This window comes from Adiantum capillus-veneris, chromosome 23 (assembly GCF_014529385.1).
Source record: "Adiantum capillus-veneris isolate H3 chromosome 23, ASM1452938v2, whole genome shotgun sequence".
Classification (NCBI taxonomy): Eukaryota; Viridiplantae; Streptophyta; class Polypodiopsida; order Polypodiales; family Pteridaceae; genus Adiantum; species Adiantum capillus-veneris.
Window position 1 is genome coordinate 27,580,749 of NC_140953.1, and position 10,109 is coordinate 27,590,857.

Consider the following 10,109-nt stretch of genomic DNA (forward strand, 5'->3'; position numbering starts at 1 on the left):
ATTTGTGCTAGCTTTGGTATGAATCTGACTCAATTTTTGATAGAGAAATATGGATCTGATCCATGTACCCCAGTGTCAAACTGTACTGAAACTTGGCACACAGGTTCTTCATAGTCCCTTGATCCATGCTATGTGGTTTCTATGTGGTTTGGATCACTTTTGATCACCATTCCTAGGTCTGTTTGACAGTTTTTGACCTTGAATGACTCTTGCCATGTTTTGACCCACTTCTTGAAGGTTTTTGACACCCTTGATTTTGGATAATTTGTTTGTATTGGTCTTTGCTACAATATGTATATTATTTGTCCAAAAAATCAACAAGGAGTCATGGATCGCGATCCATGTTTCATTAGATCTAAACCCCAAACTTGGCTTGGTGATTACCTACAGTCTAAGGAGTCTATCCCACCACTTATTTTTGGATTTTGGAAAATGTTTTCTTGATCAAAAGTAGATTTTTGTGTCTGCCTTGCAACTGGTATTTTGGTGATTCGATCAATCTTTTGTAGTTTTTTGGTATGATGACCTTTGTAAAAGTTATCCCAATTGTTGTTAGCTACTCACTGCTGAAATCGTACCTTCAGATGATCAAGGGGGTCATGGATTGCAATCCATGTTTGGCCACTTTTGAGTATGAAATCTGGTTAGTTAAATGCTTTCACTTTGTAGAGGTTATATTTTCACACCTATTTTTGGATCTAAATTCCAAAAAGGCCCAAATTTTGATCAATTTTCAAGGTTTTGTGTCTTTTGGCCAATTTCTTGATTTGAATGACTTTTATGCATCAATTTTTTACCAAAAGTATAAATCCAAGGATCTGGAACGCCACTGGAGACAATGGTGTCAATGCTTGCTCAAAATGTCATAGGGGGTCATGGATTGCAATCCATGTTCCTACATTGGCTAGAAACTTTTCAGATCAGCTCTCCCTAGCTTGGTTTATCCCTTTTTGCACTTATTTTGGGTTTGAAGCAACAAAAAATTCAAAGTTTATGGTCTTTGCTATCAAATTATGATTTTGACAGTTTTCCCCTGATCTTTTCAACCCCTAACTACTGAAATGAATCCTATGAACAAAAACCAACAAATGGTGCAAAACTGAAAGAAAAATGAATGATGGGAACAACACTTTCAAAGCATCATAAAAATGCAGAATGAAATGCTTTTATTTCTCACTCTCAACTCCCAATGCGTCTCAAGAATAGATCTAGCAAGTCCCCGACTTCTAGCCTCTACCAAGCACTAAACCCCGAGTCTAGCTTCCTGACTGTTGAAGTGTAAATGGAATGGAAATCAAAATAAAAGGTCTCTAAAGTAAAAGCTACAACTAGGTCACTCACCACCTAAGGGTTGCTATCCTGGGCAATGGCGCCAATGTTAGCGGGTCACCGCGATGGACGTCTATAACATAGCTATCTGGCACTAACACATGTCAAAACTCACAAAAACAACTGGGATGTGGCATAGAGACTCCTTGAGGGTGTCAACCTCAAGAAGTGAACCTACAAATGAATCCATCTCTCGCACTAGGAAATCTATCACTCTCAAATATGGTAAACTGCATTCAACTTATGTCACCGCACTCGGTCATCATGCCATTTTGGCAAGCAAACGATGTCAAAATGCAACGAAACTTGAGGAGGAGGTTTAAGAAACCTAGGGAAACTATCCTACCAAGTTTGGTTGCAATCCGATAAGGTACCAAAATCACGATCCATCATGGTGAAGGTCTTGTAAACTACAATAAAAAATACCCAAAAAAATTCCCTATGGTCTAGAAACACTGTCCTATGGTCGAAATGTCAAAAAACAACCATTAATGCACTCAAAACAACTGATTTAGCTCGCTAAATATGTTGCACGTATTTTGAGAGCCCCGCTTTTTGTAAATTTGTACATATGGACATGACACCCAATGTAAAAAAGGTCTGGGATTTTTTTTGTGGGTTTTTAGCTTGCTTTAGCAAGCACATGTATATGCAGGGAAAGTGACTAGTATAGCGGCAATTGTCGGGCTACTGTAAGTGCCCGTGAGTGAGGTTTTTGAAGTGATACTTGTATATAACTAAAAAATCATGTATAAGCTTAAAAAAGTTCATTCAAACTACATAAAACTGCAGGTTTTAGCTTATTGTGCCTCCTTGATGGTTTTTGCTATAGTTTTTTGCCTCGCCCTGCCTGCTCTACATGTAGTCGTGTCGAGATAGCTCCCTGTTCGCGTCAATTTTGCATGTAGAGGCATGTAGATTCAATTTTGGTCATGTTAAGATTTCTTTCTATTGATGTTTCAAGATTTATCTCAAGCTTTAAAGTGCCCCAATTGGAGTTGTACTCTTCAAGTTACGACTAGTTCTCTACAGGGTTATGGCTATGGCAGCCTAGTGGCAAATTGTGTGCAGACAGATTGGGAGGGCATGCATCTATGAATTGTGTGTTGAAGTTGTGGGTTTCTGATTTTCAATTGTGAAAGGGGATGCCAGTGTCTTCATATGCATTGGTCGGCGTGTGTTGTAAATCCATGCTTTGACAGGGTTTTGCTCCTATATGCTATCGTCCTTTGGGTGGGCGTATGCTTGTAAATTCCCAAGGGAGAATATGTCTTTTAGTTGGGATTTGCTAAGAGTGGTTTTGGTATTTTTGGTGCTTAAATTGAAGTTTGAACGCTCTTGGGCTATATAGATATACATTTGTCCCACTTTTTATTTTGCCCAACAGTTTTTTGGTGCCCGCCACTGAGGAATCACTTCAAGTGACTTTCCGTTTACAGGTTTGATTGGCATGATGGAAGAGTTTCCAAGGTTCTATGGTCATGTAGGTGAGGATGTTAATGCATTCATTGAAAAGATGGAGTTTACTTGCTTGATTGTAAATAAGGAATATCCAATGATTATGCTCAAGTTTTTGTTCATTGCTTGAAAGAGGATGCAAGGATATGGTATAATGAGTATCAATTTTGGTTGAAATCATCCCAACCTCCACAGGTGATGACTTATTATGCATTAAAGAAGGATTTTCTTGAGAAGATCAAGAAGTTAGAGGACCCAAGGGATGTATGGCACTCCATTGAAGGACCTGTGCAATGTGATGGTCAAAGTGTAGATGAGTTTGTCAAGGAGTTCAATGCTTGAAAGAGGATGCAAGGATATGGTATAATGAGTATCAATTTTGGTTGAAACCATCCCAACCTCCACAGGTGATGACTTATGATGCATTAAAGAAGGATTTTCTTGAGAAGATTAAGAAGTTAGAGGACCCAAGGGATGTATGGCACTCCATTGAAGTACCTGTGCAATGTGATGGTCAAAGTGTAGATGAGTTTGTCAAGGAGTTGAATGCTTTGAGGAGAAGATGGTGTGTTGCTTTGGAAAGTGATGTTCCTTCTCTTATGATATAGAATTGTAAGGCTAATTTGAGATTGAAGGCTGAATTGAAAAAGAAAAAGACATTTGAGGATGCAGTAAAGACTGCAACAAATCATAAGGAATGGAAGCTAGAGAGATTGAAAGAGCTTGGATTGCAGGATGATATGTAGCCAAAGGTTTCTCTATGCATTGATGTAGGTATAAAGATTGTCTCCATTGCAGTATTATATCATGATGGTTCTCTTGAAAAAGAGCATCAAGTATGTGCTAAGAAGAAAGAGGTTAAGAAGAATGCTTGCATTATGTCATCCTTGTTGCTTATGGCACTTAATGGTGCTTCACATGCCAAAGGTGATGTTTGTACCAATCAAGGAATTCATTGACGTGATCACAATCGTGTGATTACGTTAATAACTCTTGTCATTACACAAGAAAAGAATGTGATCATGTTAATTGTTAATGTCACTTTGATGATAACCTACAAAAATCCATAGAGCCGGTTAGCCCGCAGGATTTTTTTAATTTGCTGACAGACCTGTCGAAAAAAGCCAATACTCGGTGGGCCCGTCGAGAAAATTAAAAAACCCACCCGACAAGCGTAATTATATAAAGTAAACGGTGTGCTTAACGTTGTTCTTTGACTAGGCAAATCCCTAGGGAGTGTGTCTGAGTGCCGGGTATTTCCATATCCTTGTGAACTAACCTAAGGTTACAAAGTCACAGGTCCTTTTTTTTGGGCTGAATGTGATTCTTAATTCAATAACCATTTCTAAAAATATTTAATTCCTTTACCAAATATAAAGGTAGGAAACCAAAACAATTGAAAAATTGGAAATTCATGCTCATTGCGAAACGAAGACATTGGTCCAAATGTGGGCTGTAATTGGTTTTAGAAGATGATCATATGCAAATCTTGAGTCGATAGTCAAGGGTTGGATGTCCTGTACTAGTGTATTGGGCATATAAAGATCCTTGAAGTCTTGCATTTTTCACCATCATAGATTTGAGTTGATATACATTTGCCATTGCACAATATAAGAGCTATAATCCTCAATTGAGTGAAAATAGCTTTTACATATTTGTTACCATATACATGTGGTAGTGATGTGTGTGAACACACTAGGACCGCCGGGGCATTTTTTTCCTCTTTAGAAGGTTTTTTCCCCCGTGCATTGTATATACACCCATCACTCTAGGGCTATCTATTTTTTCATTGCACACTAAGTAACAGACTCTCTATTGTGTGCCTTGAGCTTCCTTCATCTTCTCCAAGGTGTGTGTGTTTCTCTGCAACCCTAATTCCAACAATTGGTATCAAAGCAGGCCTCGTCCTCCCGAGCTTAGTCACCAGCTGCTCTAGTACACGCCTGCTCACTTTCTCCGATTTCAATGAGCTTTGGCGAGCATTCGCAGGTCGACAAAAATTTTGGGTGCGCTCGAAGAGCTCGGTCTGCTCAAAATTTTGATTTGGGCTCATTTCGGCCTCCATTTCCACTACAGGCAGTACTGCATAGGCCATTTCTTCATTTTGTGTAGAATTTCTGTTAGTGTCATTTTCTGCATAACAGGTGCCTTATAGTCTTCTACGGTTTGTGCTATATAGCATAGGTTGTTCCCGCTCCGTTTCTCCTATTTTCGGGCAGTTTTCACATCAGGTGCAACATTTACGATGGCTGACAACAACAACACAGATGTGTTCAAGATGTTTGCTGCTGAGGACAGGTTGGATGGGGACAACTACCCTATGTGGGCTTATATGATGCAACATGTTCTTGTGTCAAAGGGTGTCTGGAACATTGTGCAGGGCATTGATGTACGTCCTGGTTCTGAGAATGTAGGCGATGTTGAGGATGTTGCAGGTCTTGCTGCAAGGATTGTAGCTGTTAGAGTTGTTTTGCCTATGGCAGAACAAGCTCGTTGGGATGTTAAGGATGCGTAGGCTCATGCATTGATTGTGTTGTCTGTGAAGCGCACCATTGTTCCTCACATCCGTTCAACAAAATCTACAAAACAGGCTTGGGATATTTTAGCAGGTCTTTATGCAAGCCGAAATGAGGCTAAAATTGATTTGTTGCGTAAAGAGCTGGAGGATATGGAGTCGAAGATTATGCATGAGGAATATGATATGGACACTTTCCTTTCTAGTGTCAAGGATATCAATGAGCAGCTTATTTCTGCAGGTGAAGTCATTTCAGACAGTTCCCTTGTGCAGACTGTTCTTGATGCCTTACCAGAGTCCTACCAGACTTTTGCTAGTACTTGGAGACTGATGACCCAAGGAAATCTTGAAGTTGTCAAGTTTGATGCATTATGCACATTGCTGTTGCAAGAGTCACTTTCTAGAAAAAACAGGACTAGGCAGCGTGCAGTTGAATAGGCTTTTATTTCTTCTCAAAGAAAGGGTGGTAACAGTAATGCAGCCACTTCTTATGGTTCTGCTACGAGTGGAAAAAATTATGTTCCTAATGCTTCTACTGGCAGTACTTTGTCTGGCAATTCTGGTGATAAGGGCAAAAAGAAGATGCGTTGCCATTATTGTAAATCCAATGATCACTTGATCAAGTCATGTCCTAAGTTGAAGGCCAAAGAGGCTAAGAAGAAAGAGGGTGGTTCCACTGCAAATGCTGGTTCCACTACAAATGCAGCCATTGTTGAGTCTTCTGTGAAAGGAGATTGTAATACTGATGTTGATGCAGAATGGGCATTTAGCGCAGAGTGCACTTACAATCCTACTGTCCATGATGCATGCTTGTCAGTTGCTGCAAATTCACATGTGTGGTATTTCAACAGTGGTGCTACAAAGAACATTACCTCACATCATGAATTGTTTACCTCTCTTGAGTCTATCCCTCATGGGAATTCAGTCACTTGTGCCAACAACGCCTCTTATCCAGTTCAAGGAGTTGGAAAGATTGTGCTCACTGTTGCGAATGGCAATTCCTTCACACTTGTTGATGCACTTTATGTACCTGGGATCAAGAGGAATCTCTTGTCTATATCCGCACTTGCTAGACTTGGACTTGTAGTCAAATTTGTGGATCACAGATGTACAGTTCATGATCTCAGTTTTGCTGATGAAATTGTTGCATCTAGGCTTTTGTGCCGTGGGCTATATAAGCTCACTTTGTATGACAAGTATGGACAAAATTTTGCAAATGTTGTTGCAGATTCAAGGGCTATTTCAGATGCAAAACTTTGGCATGCACATTTTGGTCATTTGAATTTTGCCAGTTTGCTGCGTTTGCAGAAATCTGATATGGTTGCTTCTTTGCCGCCTCTTGAAGCACCTATCAAACATGTTTGTGAAGGCTGTATTTTGGGTAAGATGCAGCGTTCTAAGTTTCCAAAGGATGGTTCAGTTCGGGCCACATGCAGGTTGCAGCTTGTGCATAGTGATGTTTGTGCGCCCATGCAAACTCCGTCCTTGGGAAATTACCTGTACTTCGTGACTTTCATTGATGATTACTCCAGGCATGCATGGGTATTTCCGCTTAAAGCGAAGTCCGAAGTTTTTATGTGCTTCAAACAATTTCTGGCTATGGCTGAAAATGTCTCGAAATGTACTATGGGCACCCTCCGTTCCGATCGAGGGGGGGAGTATATGTCTCATGAATTTAGTGCATTTCTGGCTAGTCGTGGGATAAAACACCAATGTACAGTGCCTTATACACCTCATCAAAATGGTGTTGCTGAGAGGAAAAACAGGTCACTGACGGAAATGGCACGATGTATGGTCAAAAGTGAAGCTTTACCGCATTCTTTTTGGCTTGAGGCCATTATGTGTGCCACTTATGTACTTAACAGGTGTCTTACGAAAGATTTGCATTATATTACTCCATATGAAGCATGGCATGATCGAAAGCCTTCTATTGAGAACATGCGTGTTTTTGGCTGTTTGGCATATGCTTTGGTGCCACAAGTGCAGCGCAAAAAATTGGATGATAAGGCTGTCAAATGTATTTTTGTTGGTTATAGTACTGAAAGCAAAGGTTACAGGTTGTATCATCCGCAAAAAAAACGTATTCTGGTTTCTCGAGATGTAGTGTTTGTGGAAGATTCTATTCAGCCCTTGCTGTCATGTACTAGAGACAGTAATGTAAGCTCACAGGACATTTATGACACTTTGTTGCCTCTTTTCAGTGGTGGAAATACGAATGTAAGTTCCAATGAGGCAAATGTACAGCCTATGGGGGTTTCTGAAAATGTTTTAGATCAGCCTATTACTGATGCAGATGTACATGATGTACTTGATGAGGAAAGGGCTGAAAATGAGCAAGCTAGAGGTATGCCAAAATGGCTGGTGCACACTTTGCATGATAGTAAATTGGATGCACCTTTGTCTAGTCGTACTCGTTCAGGCTCTCTCCATGCATCTTATGCATCAGATTGTTATGCTTTGGTTGTGTCTAGCTTACATGATGTTGAGGAGCCTCTGACTTTTGATGAAGCAAAAAATTTAGAAAATTGGATGGCTGACATGCAATCAGAATATGATGCACTTATAGAGAATGACACATGGACTTTATGTGATTTGCCTCCTGGCAAAAAGGCCACTGGTACGAAGTGGGTTTACAAGTTGAAACGCAAGCCGGACGGTGAGATTGATCGCCATAAGGCTCGACTTGTTGCAAAGGGTTATGCACAGCAAAAAGGCATAGATTAAGAAGAGACTTTTGCTCCCACTTGTCGTATGACTACTGTACGTTTTCTATGTGCATTGGCAGCTCATTTTGGTTGGGATGTACATCAATTAGACATTGTTACTACTTTCTTGAATGGTGACATATTTGAGGAAGTTTATGTAACGCAGCCTCGCGGTTTTGTCATAAAAGGACAAGAGGACAAAGTGTGCAAATGTAACAAGGCTTTGTATGGGTTGAAGCAATCTCCTCGTGCTTGGTATGAGAAAGCTGACACTCATTTGGTCAAACAAGGCTTTCGTAACAGTCCAACAGAAAGCACATTGTATGTAAAGCGTGAGGGTGATGTACTTTTCATTGTGGTTCTTTATGTTGATGATTTGCTGATCACTGGACCAAATGAGAGACATATTGCTGAATTTAAGGCTGATTTGAATGCTACTTTCAAGATGAAAGATTTGAGGCTGTTGCATCATTATTTAGGTATACAGTTTAAGCAGTGTGATGGTGGTATTGCCTTGTCATAGAGACATTGCTATGTAAGTTTGGACTTGAGGATTGCAAACCTATTGCCACTCCCATGAAACAAGTTTAAAGTTGAGTCTACATGATGCTGGTGATCCTGCTGATGTCACTCTTTACCAAACTGCTGTTGGCTGCCTCATTTATGTATGCAACACGAGGCCGGATATTCAGTTTGCAGTCTCACAGGTTAGCAGATTTATGCATAGCCCAGGGTCTAAGCATTGGTAGGCTGTCAAGAGGATTTTCCGCTACCTTAGTGGCACTTTACATCTTGGCTTGTTTTATCCCGAGGGGGGATCATTGCCGCCAGACTTACATGCTTTTTCGGACTCGGACTCGGACTCAGATTGGGCTGGTTGTTTTGACATGCGAGTGTCCACAAGTGGTTTTTGTTTCATGCTTGGCAGTTCATGTATATCATGGTTGAGCAAGAAGCAACCTAAAGTGGCCACTTCGAGTTGTGAGGCTGAGTACAGGGCAGTCTTCACACCTACGGTTGAGTGTGTATGGATCAGACGCCTTATGAATGATTTGGGTGTTGGACAGGACACTGCCAACACTATCTACACTGACAATCAGAGCGCATTGGCAGTTGCGAGGAACCTAATTTTTCATGCTCGCACAAAGCACATTGAGGTGCATTACCACTATGTCAGGGAGAGGCTCTCAGCGGGAGAGATCAGATTGGCTTATGTGCCAACACAGGACAACCTTGCAAATCTTTTCACAAAGGCATTGTCTCGTGAGAAGCTTGAAGCTTTCCGCAAAGCTTTGGGCTTACTCCCCTTTGTGGACTGATCCTGTCCTCAGGGCATGGCACTTCCCTTTACTCATGTGCCAGCTCTCGTTCACCGCATCACTCTAGGGGGGATTTGTTACCATATACATGTGGTAGTGATGTGTGTGAACACACTAGGACCACCGGGGCATTTTTTCCCTCTTTAGGAGGTTTTTTCCCCCGTGCATTGTATATACGCCCATCACTACTCAAGGGAGTAAACAACTGAATAACAAGATGGGCATTGAGCTAATGAAGAACCTAAAGATTAAAAATAGAGAAGAGGAGGAATCTATTGAAGTAGTGAAGCAAGCAGAGAGAGCATTTGAAAATCAAATGGTAAGAACTGCTACAGTGACTCAAGATGAACCACAAAAACTAAACCTAAATACCCAAGAGGAACCATAGACAATGAAGGTATCAGCAGATATGGATGAGGAGTTTAAACTGAAATTGAAGGGATTGTTGTTAGAATTCAAAGATGTTTGGCATGGAAATACACATATATCAAAGGAGTAGATGCTAGATTCTGTCAACACAAAATTAATTTGAAAGCAGATGTATTTATAGTTGTACAAAAAAGGTTTAGGATGAATCCTAACTATGCCAAACAGGTTAAAGAAGAGATTGACAAACTATTGGTTGTTGGTTTCATTTATCCTTTGGAGGAAGTTACTTGGTTGTCAGCAATTGTTGTAGTTCCAAAGAAGAATGGAAAGATCAGGGTGTGTGTGGATTACAGGAAACTGAATGCTGCTACAATAACTAATCCATTTCCGTTACCTTTTTGTGATACACTACTG